We start from the raw sequence: 14,535 nt of genomic DNA on the forward strand, positions 1-14,535 counted from the left end.
TTCCATTGGCTTTGCTGAATTTTCTAGGTCTGCATTCATATTGTTTGCAGCTGATCTTAAGAACAGTGTTGAATTCAGCGTTTGAGCTGTGTCAAGCACCATGCTAAGGGCCCTCTCCGTGTCTACTATGAATCCTCACTGTCATGTATGGGGTGTCATCACCCTTCTTAATAGAGGAGACCAAATCGGTACTTGGCTACTTCTGAGTGGTATGGCTGGGACCCAATGCCTGTGCTTCCAAGCTAGCTTTAAACTAGTTGGTCTCCATCAGCATCTATGAAGACATTTCAGAAAGTCATGGAAAGTGGAATTAAGAGAAGAACTTACACTGGTGCAAAAGATTTTGAAATTTATGTGTCCACAGAAGCTACAAAAATATCTTGAATTTTGCAATTTTTTTGCACTGAAATAAACTTTGAATTCTCTTTTCCACAAACTTTTTTAAAAAGATTTTGTACTTTGGAAATTTATATTCATTAAATAAAAGTTAAAAAAAAAGATTTATTTTATTTATTTAAAAGATAGTTACAGAGAGAGAGAGAGAGAGGTCTTCCACCCAATGGTTCGCTCCCCAGATGGTCGCAATGGCTGGAGCTGTGCCGATCTGAAGCCAGGAGCCAGGAACCTCTGCTGGGTCTCCCACATTGGTGCAGGGGTCCAAGGACTTGGGCCATCCTCTACTGCTTTCCCAGACCATAGCAGAGAGCTGGATCAGAAGAGGAGTAGCCAGGACTAGAACCGGTGCCCATAGGGGATGCCAGTGCTTCAGGCCAGGGCTTTAACCCACTGCGCCACAGTGCCAGCCCCTCCACAAACTCTGCAAAGAAATCTCATAAAACTGTTCAGCAGTGTGAACCCTTGTTTTGTTTAGAACATTAATAGGAGTACTTCTGCTATTTTGTACTTTGGTAGTTATTTTCTACAGTGTTAACAAAGTATCCCTCTACTCCAAGATTTCTGCTTCTATGAAACTAAATCAAAGGTGGGTATTCAATTTTGTCAAAACCCTTCTGACATTCGATTATGGTCTTCCTGCTTTGACCCAATGATGTGATAATTTATATTAATAGATTTCTGAATATTAAATGACTGTCACTATTAAATCATACTTGGTTTCCTAGAATAAAATCTATTTAGTCATGATGAATTATTCCCTTAAGCATAGCAGAATTAGGTTTACTGGTGTTTTATTAAGCATGTTTATATCTCTATCAGTAAGACTGGATTGTAGTTTCCCCTTCTATGGTTGTTATTAGTGGGTCTTAGAGGCAAGCTCATGCTAACCTCATTAAGGAAACCAGGACACACAGTTTTCCCTTTATTTTTCCCTAAATAGTTAGAAAGCATGGGAGTTATATACTTTTCAAATGTTAAAGTAATTAACACCTTTTAGAATAATTTTGGCCTAGTATCTTCTTCAGAGATTAAATTTATGTGACATTCAATTTTTTCTCAGTTGATTGATATACTCAGGTTCCCATTAAGTCTATTTTTGTAATTCAGATGTTCTTAGAAAACTACTATGATTCAGATTTTCAAATTTATTTAGCAGATGATTATAGCTTTATGATATGTTGTCATATCTTATTGATTAATATGGGACCTTTTATCTTCTTATTTCTATTTCATATTGGGAGTCTGTAATGAAGCTTTGGTTTAGGAGCTTAAGTTGTAGACTGTGATGATAATATGTTATTCCCACCTCTACTACTTGACTCTTCGGTGATCTTAGTCCTACTTTCTTCCTCAACTTCATCTGTAAAATGGGTATAATAATAATATGTTTCTGTATTATTTTAAAAAACATACTTAACCACTAGGCACAAACTATGTGCTCGGAAAATATCTGTTTTTCTAATTTCTAACTTTCAATATTGTTTGCAGAGAAAATAGCATTTCCATTTCCACATGAACTATAGAGGTTGTTCATTCACCTGTCTAAGCTATGGAGCTATTTTTTCCATCTGCCTTCATTCCTCTTTCGTTCTCTTAGTTGTCACTTGCTGCCTTTGAAACAAAACCCATTCATGCATTTTCCAGTTTATTTCCATTCTTTCCTGTTTGCTAATAAAATTTAAGGCTGAAATCTTGGATTGTTTCTGTATATTGTGTTTCCTGAGATAATTAAATATATAGCCAGAATTTAAATTTTCTATTTGTCATGTTATTTAGGGGAGTGATTTTGATTGTAAAGGCTTTTTTTTTGGTAATTTTTTAATTTAGATTTTAAAGAATATTTTCTTAATTATATATACCAAAAGAATAGTGTTTTATATTTTCTGTATACTATTCTGATTTAAATTTTTTCTAGATGTCCAGAGAATATGACCTTATCTACTACTTGCTGGGTTTTGTTGTTTTGAGTGTGTGTGCCCTACAACAGGATACTAAACATTTTGAAAATTCCATTAATTAAAGTGTTGTTATGTTCAGTGTATAACCTGCTCAAGCAGTGTGGATTATATGATGCAGACCCTTTATGTTCTTTCTTACTTTAGTCTACTTTGTAAAAACTGTGGAAGTACAGATCTTATGCCGCCAATGTCTTTCTCCATTTGCCTCTGGCATTGCTAGCAACTTTAGGTATTTAACAATATTAACAAATAGACATTATTGACTGTGTATCTGCCCATGGATTACATATTTACTAACAAACAGAACCCTGTTCTATTTTAAGCGAATTCACTTGAATTCTGTAGTGCCTGACATTCAGGTTCAGCCCCTGGGTGAATAAAATTCTGTTTCTATCAGACTGTACCTGTTTGCCCATTCTTTTGCATTTACCCCAAATATTTAATTTTGTTTTAGGCCTAGCTAACACAGCATAAGGTGGGATTTTATTTTTTGATCCAATCCCAAAGTCTGTGACTCTCAATTGGGGAGCTTAAAAGCTTAAAAGATTTACATTTAATGCCCAAATACATTTGTTTGGGTTTGCTTCTATCATTTTGTTTCTCAGATTTATCAGTTTTGCTACCCAGCCACCAAATTTCACTATCCATGGCCTAATATTGAAACAGTGAGGAGTACAACTGCCTCAATCTCTACCTTTCTAACTAATTTGTGAGACTTTGGTGCTCAGTAACCTGCAGTACTTTGAGGCATATTGATCGATTGTTGGCACAAAAGAATTCTGAAATCAATGCATTGTTTTGTCTAATATCGGTTTTCCAAAAAATTTTTGAAAGCTTTTCTATGTATGCATTTCAAGATTATTTTACATAAAAGGTTTCCCTGAATTAAAAAAAAACTTTAATTGTCTGATTTTATTTATTTGAAGGAGCAGAAAGACAAAGACAGAAAACAGCACAAAGAGATCTGCTGGTTCACTCTGCAAATGCCTGCAGCAGCCAGGGCTGGGCCAGGCCAAAGCCATGGAGCCAGGAACTCAATCTGGTATCCTAAGTGGATGGCAGGGACCAAAGTATTTGAGCTATCACTTCTCCCTCCAGGGCGCACGTTAGCAATGAGATGGAAGAGGAGTAGAGCTGGAACCTGAACCTGAGCACTCTGAGATGGCTGCATCCTAAGGGGCAGCCTAACTGGTGCAGCAGGTGCCTACCACCCTGCGAACTATTTGAAGTGTCGATAAAGATAGGGCTTCTGGAATCAGAGCGAATAAAAACAAAGCTGGACTCTTAATTCTCCATTAACGTCCTGACTTGACAGTCTATAAATATGCAAGAAGAAACTAGACAACATCAGACTGCCCTGGATCTGATTCAAATTTTTAAAGTTTGAGAGGGTTAAGAGGGGAGGGGAAGACTTAATTTGTACCCGGTGGTTTACTCCATAATGCCTTTAACAGCCATGGGTGCTGAAGTTAGGAGCCAGGAGTTCAAACCAGACCTCCTATTTAGGTGGCAGGAATCCAATGACTTGAGCCATCATGGCTTCCTCTCATTATCTGTGTTAGTAGGAAGCTGGTGTCAGAAGCTGGAGCCAAGTATCACACCTAGGCTCCTCTATGTGATATGTGGATGTCTTAAACATTATCTTAACTGCTAAACACCTGGCCCTAATTCCTATTTGAGTGGAAGCCACCACTCAATGATAGCCAGAAATTTTTAAAACTCTGAGGGTTTGCAATTATTGAGAAGTAGCAACATGGACAAGATTTCCTGTCTCTTTCCAATTTGTAGTCTTTTTTTTTTTCTTCTTACATGGGAATTCTGATTTCATTTCTGTATAAGAGCTTTCAAAAGAAAAAAAACTCACACCTGAGTATCCCATTTGGCTGTGCAATCTGTGTGTAGGGTCTCCGTGCACACAAGTCTATACGGTCAGGGTTCTTAAACCTGATTGAATGTTGGAATCAGCTGGATGCTTTAAAAAAAAAAAAAAGACCAATGTCTATTTCCTACACTCATAGTGTCTGATTTAACCTTTCTGGGTTTGGAGCCCAGACATTCTTTTTTAATAAGCTCCCCAGGTGATTTTAATTCGCAGCCAGGGTTAAGAATCGCTGAAATAGATGATGTTGCTATTGATTTTCAGTTCAGCCAACATGGTGAACAACTGTGCTTGGCTTCTGACGCACCTGCTTTCTTATCTGCCAGTCACAGCCTCTTGTTTTGTCTGGGAGTCAGCCCCTTCAAAACTGTGTGGAAAGTTGTGATGCTTTCTGATTGGCCTAGAGAACAGGAGTGCTAATTGAACCCTGAGGGCTCCCTCTCACGTGGAATGCTTTGTCTCTGCCTTACAAATAAAAAAAATACAATTTTTTTTCAAAAATTAGCTTGAAACTCTCATTATTCTATACACTGCTCTGCTACTATAATGTTGGAATAGTCAGTGTGCCACCTGTTACTTGTATCTCTGTTAACCTGAATGATTATGAATTTTCCAACAGTTCTGAGTTTGAGCCCGTGAAGGAGATTTTATGTTCTTTGGACAGTGTTGGTGTTCTGTGTGATCAATATTTTACCTCCACTACATGGGATAATTTGTGTTGGTTTTGCTTACTTTCAGCAAGGAGTCTTAACTATTATATGAATTCTTTGTCTCTGAAATTATCTTTCTGGGAATTTTGCCTTGGGTATATTTTTCCTGGTTGCCAAAAAATTTGAGTGTGTAGTAGAGAGTAGAGAAAGTCTAGGACATTGTGGAGTGAGGGGTGGCAGAGGGAGAGTGAGAGCCAAGAAACAATAAAATGTGAAATGCAGACTTGGATGATTGTGTTTAGTCTTTTTCAGCGAAAAATCCCTGAGCCATCCTAACAGTCTCAAAGCAACCTTGCTGGGTATAGGTTGGCTGGGAAAAGTAGGACAGGATGTCATGTATTGATCCTGCACAACTAGTGGGGGTCTTCAAGAAGTTCATGGAAATATGTGTTACACACACACACACACACACACACAAAAACAAAACAAAACTGTGCACGGGCTTCAATTTCTTTTTGCACCAAAGCAGACTTATTCAATTCCATTTCCTACAAACCTTTTGAAGCACTCTTCTAAATAAGTGACAGGGACAGAATTTGATTTCTAAACACAGGTACTCTCCATTGCTCTCCACAGCTATAAAACACCTCTCACTCCATCACTGTTCTGCTTTGCTGATAAGCACAATCATTATGAATTTTAAGGCAGCTAGAGTTATCTCGAAGGTTATCAGCCAGATTTTCTGTTCTCTGGATGATGTTTATCAGCCTCACCTTGAAACAGCTCAGAAACGGCAGTGTTTTTCTTTAGGGCTGGAAGCTATGGGTTAAAACTGTTTGTTTAAACAGGAAAAAAAAAGTCAGATGCTGAGTTCTCCAGCTTTCAGATACTCATGATGTCTAATTCCATGAAAGAATCAGATACAAAGGGGTATGTCCAACTTGTGTTCCCACAGGTTCTTTGCTAGGCTTGTCTGATTCTCTGTCTCTCTGTCTCTCTGTCTCTCTCTCTAAAGATTTGTTTATTTTACTTGAAAGTCAGAGTTACATAGAGGAGGAGAGGCAGATTGAGAAAGAGAGGTCTTCCATTGGCTGGTTCACTCCCCAATTGGCTGCAGTGGCTGGAGCTGTGCCAATCTGAAGCCAAGAGTCAGGAGCTTCTTCCAGGTCTCCCACGTGGGTGCAGGGGCCTAAGGACTTGGGCCATCTTCTACTGCTTTCCCAGGACATAGCAGAGAGCTGGGTCGGAAGAGGAGCAGCTGGGTCTCGAACCGGTGCCCACATGGGATGCCAGCACTGCAGGTGGTGGCTTTATCTGCTATGCCAGGGCACCGGCTCCCTTTGTCTGATTTTTTTGCAGTGATGGTAGCAAACTGAGGGTCCTAAGTATGGCTGTCTTTGGAGCACTTGTTAGGAAAAAAGTCAAAAAAGGGTCAGACATTTGACCCAGCAGTTAAGACCCCAGTGGGACATCAACATCCCATATCAGAGTGCCTTGGTTCATGTCCCACTTCTGCTCCCTGTTCCAGCTTCCTGCTAATGTGTACCCTTGGGAGGTGGTTGATGATGGTTCAGGTACTTAGGTCCCTCCAGCAGTGTGGGATTCCTGAATTGAGTTCTCAGCTTCTAGGCTTGATTTGGCCCTGCTCTGACCATTGCAGACATTTGAGGGCTGAATCGGTGGATGGGAGTTCCTGACTGGCTGTCGCTCTGCTTCTCAAATAAATAAATATACATACATGCATAGCAGTAACATGTTGTACTTTACAAACCAATTTAGTCTGAATAGTCATGAGAAACTGCCTCCCCGACTAGTCAGTTAGACAGAAGGATGCCATGCCTAACCGAGGACAAAGGCAAGTTAGACTTAGATCCTGGAGGTTAAGTCTCAATTCCCAGCAGTGAAACCACTCACCTTTTCATGTCTAATTGCAGCCATCAGTTTAATCCTTAAAGAATTATGTCCAATTGGTTTCTGTCTGTCTGCATTTGTAAATGTCATTCTGCCCAGCATGCGTTGTAAAGATTAGCCTTGCTTCCTCGTTTTGTTAGCATGAATCAATAATGTGGGATTCTTGGCTCACTGAATTTTTAAAGTCATCTGTGAATCAATGTAGGCTATTTGTGCAGTGCCCTTATAACATGCTAATTTGATATCATTGGATAAAATGCCAAGTTTTGGAAGACAGTTATTGAAAATTTTAAGATTAGCTTAAAGGTTAGCCAAAGCTATAGAAGAGAGAGGTTATGTTATTTTGTGAGCACTGACAAATGCGTGGATTTCATTCCTTGAGGACAGGTAAAATTAAATTAGCAAAAATTAATCGTAGGTTCTCAGCAGAAGTGTGGTTCAGGAAAATGCAAACAAGAAAAGCCTCTATGTGGAAGCTTTTTGATGGAGCCTTCAAAACACTCATCAATGATTCAAACATGCCTCACTCTGGGAAGGTGGGGCAACGATTCCGGACATCACATCCTATGGAGAAGACAAGCGGAGTGCAGTGCACTTCCTGGAAATTGCTCTGTGAGGGGGGTTCATCTTACCCAAAGTTAGGTGCAAAGAAAGCAGAAAGTAGTGATCCTACAAAGGGGTTCACTAATTTTTTCCACCTCAGACCTTTCACAGCCAGCTTGCTTCATGACCTGAGCTTGAATAGAGCCAAACTCTTCACAGGCCTATGGAAATAGATGTTAATAGAAAGCTGCCATTTGTCAGTCTAAGTGAGCCTTTAAAAATACCCAACTTCATTAGTTATAAGAGGCAGCAATTTTAAAAATACCATTTTACTAATAAAGTTGGTAAATACTGGGGGCCAGGATCGTGGCATAGTGAATAAAGCTAAGTTTGTAAATACTGAAAAAATATTGAAACTGCTGAGGACTGGGTGACTTACTGCTCAGAACACACACACACAGGCACATGCATGATGGCAATCTTTCTGACAAGTCATTTTATAAAAGGATCAGGAGTGTTTAAATAGTACCCTTTTAAACCTAGCAAATGTACTTTTTGGGGACACCAAAAATTCTGAGCAAATATTTGTGGTTAAATGTGTATTACTATGTTAAATAATAAAAAAGGGAAACAATCTAAAACTCTAACAAGATATGTGATCACAATTGTTATAATATCTGCCAATGATAAATTGTCCTGGACTCATAAAAATAGGGAGGTTGCAAAGATTTTTAATTACGTCCCTTCTGAATCAAAAAAAAAAAAAAAGAGATTTACCACGCCTAACCTGGGGGTGTCACCTTGGCACACGCTTAACCCTGAGGAACCAAACAGAGCTCTGTGGCCACACCCATCTCAAGCCTCTAAGGCTCCATCAAAAGTAGACAGTCCACTTAATACAGTCATAGTATAACAAGAAAAAAACACCACAGCGAGGGAAGAAGAATCCAAAGAATATCTCCACAGTGCCAAGCAACAAACGCAGAAACCGAGGAAACAAGATCAAGGAAGTCATTATGACGCCCCCAAATGAACAAGACACCCCAAGCCAAGATTATGAAGATGATGAGATGGAAGAAATGCAAGATACAGATTTCAAAAAATTTACGATAAAAACATTTAGAAGTTTTCAAAAACAAATGCTTGAGCTACAGAAATCCTTACTGGACAGGATAGAAAATCTCTCTCGTGAAAATGAAATCTTAAGGAGGAATCAAAATGAAACGCAGAAACTAGTAGAACAGGAAAATGTGATAGTGAAGAGAAATCAAAATGAAATGAAGAACCTAATAGATCAAATGACAAACACATTAGAGAGCCTTAAAAACAGAATGGGTGATTTTGCAGAGGTTTTCGAACTTCATCTTTTTCTCCTCCTGCTTCTTCTCCTCCTCCTCGTCTTCCGGCAGCTGCAAGCCCTCCTTGGTGACGGACACGAGCGTCTTCCCCTCGAACTCCTTCAGCTGCTGCATGCAGTACTTGTCGATGGGCTCGATCATGTAGATCACCTCCAGGCTGTGCTTCCGCAGGTGCTCCATGAAGGCAGAGTTTGCCACCTGGTCCTTGGTCTCACCTGTGCTGTAGATGTGTTTCTGGTTCTCCTTCATCCTGGTGCAGTAGTCCTTGAGGGACACCATCTCGTCGCCAGAGGCAGACGTGTAGTACCAGATGGGTGACCTCTCCGTGCTGCATCGTCACAAGCACCTACGGCTGGACGGTCAACATGGAGAGGATCATGAAAGCCCAGGCCCTGAGAGACAACTCCACGATGGGCTACGTGGCTGTGAAGAAGCACCTAGAGGTCAACCCCGACCACTCCATCATCGAGACCCTGAGGCAGAAGGCGGAGGCGGACAAGAACGACAAGTCCGTGAAGGACCTCATCATCCTGCTCTACGAGACCGCGCTGCTCTCCTCCGGCTTCAGTCTGGAGGACCCGCAGACACACGCCAACAGGATCTACAGGATGATCAAGCTTGGCCTGGGCATTGATGAAGACGACCCCACTGCTGATGACACGGCCGCAGCTGTGACGGAGGAGATGCCGCCCCTGGAAGGCGACGACGACACCTCCCGCATGGAGGAAGTGGACTAGCCTTGCGACCCTCGACCTGGGCACCCTCACTCCCTCTGAGAATATATTTTCAAGGATTTTTTTTCTTTATTTTTGTTACCATTTTAAAAAAATCTGTATGGCATGACAACTAATTAAGGGGAAGATAAGATTTCCTTCTACTTCTAAGTGATACTGTGATGTTAGGCACAAGCAGAGTAGTGATGCTTGTACTCCCACGTGGCTTGTGACAGATGAGGTGACGCTTGCTGTGAGGTGTGTGTAGCCCATCGTCAGCGTCGTGGTCTGCAGTGTGTAGCTGTCAGCGAATTCCTTAGGAGACCAGATCTTGTCACTGAACTGGTCTGAGCTATGCCTTGGTGTTAAGTGGCTTGAGTTCATCTCCTAGGATGTACTTGTTAGTGCCCCTGTAGTTTCCGACCCCGCATGTGCTCATCCTCTAGAAATAGGCTAACCTGAACCAACTTGACAGAGGAACTCTCCACGAGGCTTGTTTTCCAAAGAAGTGTTGTTAAGGGGAACAAAATTACAAACCTACCTGGGTCTGTTGTGACATTGTTGGAAAGTCACCGAGGTTTGTGGGTGGACTGTAGTGCCCAAGTCGTTTTTTGCTTTAAAAGGTTGTGACAAAAAAAAAAAAAAAAAAAAGGTTGTGACAAATACAGACGCGTTGAAAAAAAAAAAACAACAGAATGGGTGAAGCAGAAGAAAGAATATCGGACTTAGAAGACAGAGCACAGGAAAGTATACAGTCAAACCAAAGAAAAGAAGAGGAAATTAGAAATCTAAAGAATATTGTTGGGAATCTACAGGATACTATTAAAAAAACCAACATTCAGGTTCTAGGAGTTCCTGAAGGCAGGGAGAGAGAGAAAGGATTAGAAGGCCTTTTTAGTGAGATACTAGCAGAGAACTTTCCAGGTTTGGAGAAGGACAGAGACATCCTAGTACAGGAAGCTCAAAGAACCCCTAGTAAACGTGACAAAAAGAGATCCTCGCCACGACACGTTGTAATCAAACTCACCACAGTGAAACATAAAAGATTCTAAAATGTGCAAGAGAGAAACGTCAGATTACTCTCAGAGGATCTCCAATCAGACTCTCAGCTGACTTCTCATCAGAAACCCTACAGGCTAGGAGGGAATGGCGAGACATAGCCCAGGTACTAAGAAAAACTGCCAGCCCAGAATATTATCTCCTGCAAAGCTCTCATTTGTGAATGAAGGTGAAATAAAGACCTTTCATAGCAAACAGAAATTGAAAGAATTTGTTGCCACTTGTCCAGCCCTGCAAAAGATGCTTAAAGATGTGTTACACACAGAAACACAGAAACATGGTCATAAATATGAAAGAAGGTAAAGGAAAGAAACCTCACAGCAAAAGATCACAGGAAGTTCAAGGCATATATTAGAAAATATCTTTGGGAAATGGCAGGGCAAAGTTACTACTTAAATTTCCTGGAGAAATTCTTAAATATAATACTAAATGGCAAAAACAAGATATAAGGGAATGTACATGATATCATCTAACCTATGTGAAAAAAAGTACATTTTCGGAAAGATTCTGGAAGTTAATATACTGGGATGTTGAAAACCATCCATTCAACAAACATTTGTTGCCTGGTTCTACTGTGGTAGAACCAGAGGATAGAGGGAGGACGAATTATAAAGAAAACAAAGTGTGATGACAACTGGAAAGATGCCAACAGGGAGGGACAGGGTAGAGAGCTTCAGCAGAGTATCATAGAAGCCTTACTAAGGAGGTGAAGTATAAGCTGATCTGAAGACAGGAGGTGAAAAACATGAGTTCCTGTTGAGTATTGTGCCTAAGAGATGCACAAGTACAAAATCAGGGATGTTTGGTATAACATGTTTGGAAACATAACGAAGAGCTGATACCTGCTGAGTGGGGCCTGAGTTTTCCACAGCAAGCAGGCCCTGGACACTAGAGTCCTATATCTCACATCTTTGCAGTGGAAAAGCACTGGAGGGCTTTGAGCTGGGGAATTACCTCATATGATTTATGCATTTTAAAACACTCCTATAGATGCCCTTGGAAATGTAATATAGGGATCAAGAGAAAAAACAGAAATCAGTTAAGTAGTTTGGCATGTTTACTTTGATTCATCAGTCTTACTTCTGGCCATTTATAATGTGGTTATGATTGCATGTATGAGGACACCAAAGACAAGGTTATTGCAATGTTTGAGATAGCAAAAGATTGGAAACAACCCTGTTGTCAAACAATAGATGACTGGTTAAATAAATTTTGTTTCAGACATTTAATGGAATACTAAGCAACCAAATAAAGGAATAAGAACCCTCTCCAAGTATCCATGTGGAAAGGTGTATGGCTGAGTGAAAGGAAGAAGGAGCAAAATAAAATGTATTGTATGCTAACATATGCATAAAAACAATGGAAAATATAGTCTATGCTTGTATAAAGACTATAGAAGATCAGTCCTCCAAGTTAGGAGTTGGTCACCTGTGAAGCATATATGTGGGACGGGGTAATGGGGAGAAGGAATGTACCTACTTGGGTTTTTGAAGAGGTATACTACCTACTCAAGCAAAATTGAACCAGAAGGTAGAATTTTACCACAATCCATAGGAGAGAGGCTGGAGACGCAGGGTAATGGTATTTGAAGGTAGGGAGAAATGGATGGAACTGAAATGTGTTTTGCAGGCTAAGTCTTTGGAACTTAACTGAGGGATTGGTTGAGAATGAAGAGATAAAAATCAAATATGATTCCTAGGATTTTACCTTGAGAAACGTACTTGGTGACTGTGGCATTTTCTGAGTTGAGGGAAGTGATAATAGGTAGAATTGGAGGGAAAATCACAAGTCCCTTTTAAGGCTAAGTTGGAGATAATAAGGCATCCAGCAGAAATTGGAGGGGCATTTGGATGTAGGAGTCTGGAGATCAAGGTAGATGCAAGGCCTGGAGACAGAAGCTTAGGAGGCATGAGTGGAAGTTCAGCCCAGCAGTTAAGATACCTGCCTCCTGCCAGAGGGCCTGCACTCAGTAACCAGCTCCAGCTTCTTGGTAATGCAGGCCCTGGGAGGCAAGGTGATGGCTTAGGTAACTGGGCTCCTACCATGCATGTGGAAGGCCTAGATTGTATTCCCTACTCCAGCCCCAGGTGTTAGAGGTGTTAGGTGGACGTGTGTCTCTGTCCCTCTCAAATGAATTTAAAAATTATAACAATAAACTTAGGAGGCTTCAGCACCTTGGTGGTCTTTGAGCCATGGGATTAGACGTGATTACTTGCTGAATGAGGAACACAGCTGGATGGAGGAGGGGGAAGTTTCCCAGGACTGAGCCCTGTAACATTTATTATTTTAAATGAGGTAAAGAGGAAGATCCAGTTAAAAGGACTGAGAATCTGGGCTCTGGAGTTAGGAGAAAAATTAGGATTTTGTGATGATATGGTAGAGAAGAGAAATGAGTACTTTGAGGAGAAAGAAGTGGCCATGGATGTCACACGATGCTGGAAGTTAAAACAACAGCTCCAAAAAAGCAAGCATAGGATCTGCTGATGAGAGGGCTGCAGCTGGAGAGGAGAGGAATCAGAAAGTAGTTGCAGGGTTGAGATAGCTGTGGGCTTTTGTTTCTTTTCTGTAAGATGAGAAACTTGGGGCCCTGGCTGAATACCAGTGGGAACTGTGCGTTAGAAAGGGAGACCCTTGTGGTTCATGAGAGGGCGTGACAACTCAGGAACCCACAGAAACTAAGTCTTGGAGAGGAAAGGAGCCACAGCCAGGTAAAGGTGTTGGCCTCTGCCAGAACCCACTCCTTCTTCCATTGTCAGTGTGGTCAGCACTGCTAAACCAGGGGAGTGGGACTGTTACTGCCTCAGTTTACCTCACCTGAAAAATGGGAAATACATGACGCTTCCCCATAAGATCAAGTGTAATACCAGTGTCTGTAAAGAAGCACGTTCTCAGTAAATATTCATCACTTTTGTGATTTCCATTTCGTGCGATCACCAAATATTCTGTATTAAGTGTTGAAGTTAGGTGAAAATACATATTAATGTCATCCCCTATGTTTCCTGTCCAGTGTGAATAATGGAAATGCAGAAGTGATCCCAAAACCCTTGGCACTTGAGAGTTTTCAGCACTGAGGACAGCAAGACTTCCTAATAATCAACACATACAAGATTCTAGTTTCTGATTGCCTAGGACCCAGTCAGTTTCATAAATACATGAAGGGTGTGTGGTGGCGTAGGGGTGGGGCAGGTAGGTGATGACTGAAACTGGCCTTAGATTGAGCCCTGCAGCAAATTCCACTACTCATTTGCAAAGAACAACCTGGGTTCTTTGTGGTGGCTCTGTTGCTTGCACACAGCACCAGTGTTGTACAGAGTCCTGCATCGTATGTCCCAGGAACCCAGTATGTTTGTGTGGGCTTAGAGAAAAGCGAGCAAAATCAGACTCCGTGTTCCAGAGGCAGGTTTGGGACACCTGCAACACTGTGAGGGTGGCAGATTACATTGGGATGTGACATGAGTCTGGGTTCTGCATATGTTGACTTTATCTTTTAATAATGCATTTCATTAGGGACACAGGCTATTGATATACCCAGAGAAAATGAATTCTTCACAGGTAGCCTTGCTCTTGAGTAGGTTCTTAAGCCAAGACAGAGGCAGCAACACTTGACAGCTGTTTCTCTTATTAAAAACTGCCCATCTGTGACTCTGGGGAAGGGGACTAGAAACAGAGTAGGGATGGGAAGGGAATTAAATCTCACTGGGGTCCTATTTGCCCAGTTCGGCTCATTTGATCACCTCAGCTACTTATAAGGTAGGCATCTGCCCTATTTGTAGAAGTGGGAAACCCATGAGAAGTTTTCCAAATTTGCCTAAAGTTACCCAGCTGATGGGGAGCCAACTGACGTATGAACCCAAGACATTCTTCCTGGATTTAGCACCTGCTCCTTTGCTAGGATATCTTGACCTCAGCACTAACATTTAGAGCTGGATGATGATTGTGTTTGTGAGTTGAGGATACAGGCGCTGCCCTGGGCATGGTAGGATACTTAGCATCATCCTAGGGGCACCACCCCCTGCCCTCAGCTGTGATAACCAAAAATAAATCCAGACATTGCCAAATGTTCTCTGG

At 41.2% G+C, this 14,535-nt stretch overlaps 1 pseudogene; it reads left to right on the plus strand.

Annotated features, from left to right (window-relative positions):
- The first annotated feature begins 9,008 nt into the window (after positions 1 to 9,008).
- Positions 9,009 to 9,900, plus strand: LOC149120601 (heat shock protein HSP 90-alpha pseudogene; annotated as a pseudogene).
- Positions 9,901 to 14,535: the final 4,635 nt, after the last annotated feature.

This window comes from Oryctolagus cuniculus, chromosome 19 (assembly GCF_051225735.1).
Source record: "Oryctolagus cuniculus isolate XC-2025 breed Fujian yellow rabbit chromosome 19, ASM5122573v1, whole genome shotgun sequence".
Taxonomy (NCBI): Eukaryota; Metazoa; Chordata; class Mammalia; order Lagomorpha; family Leporidae; genus Oryctolagus; species Oryctolagus cuniculus.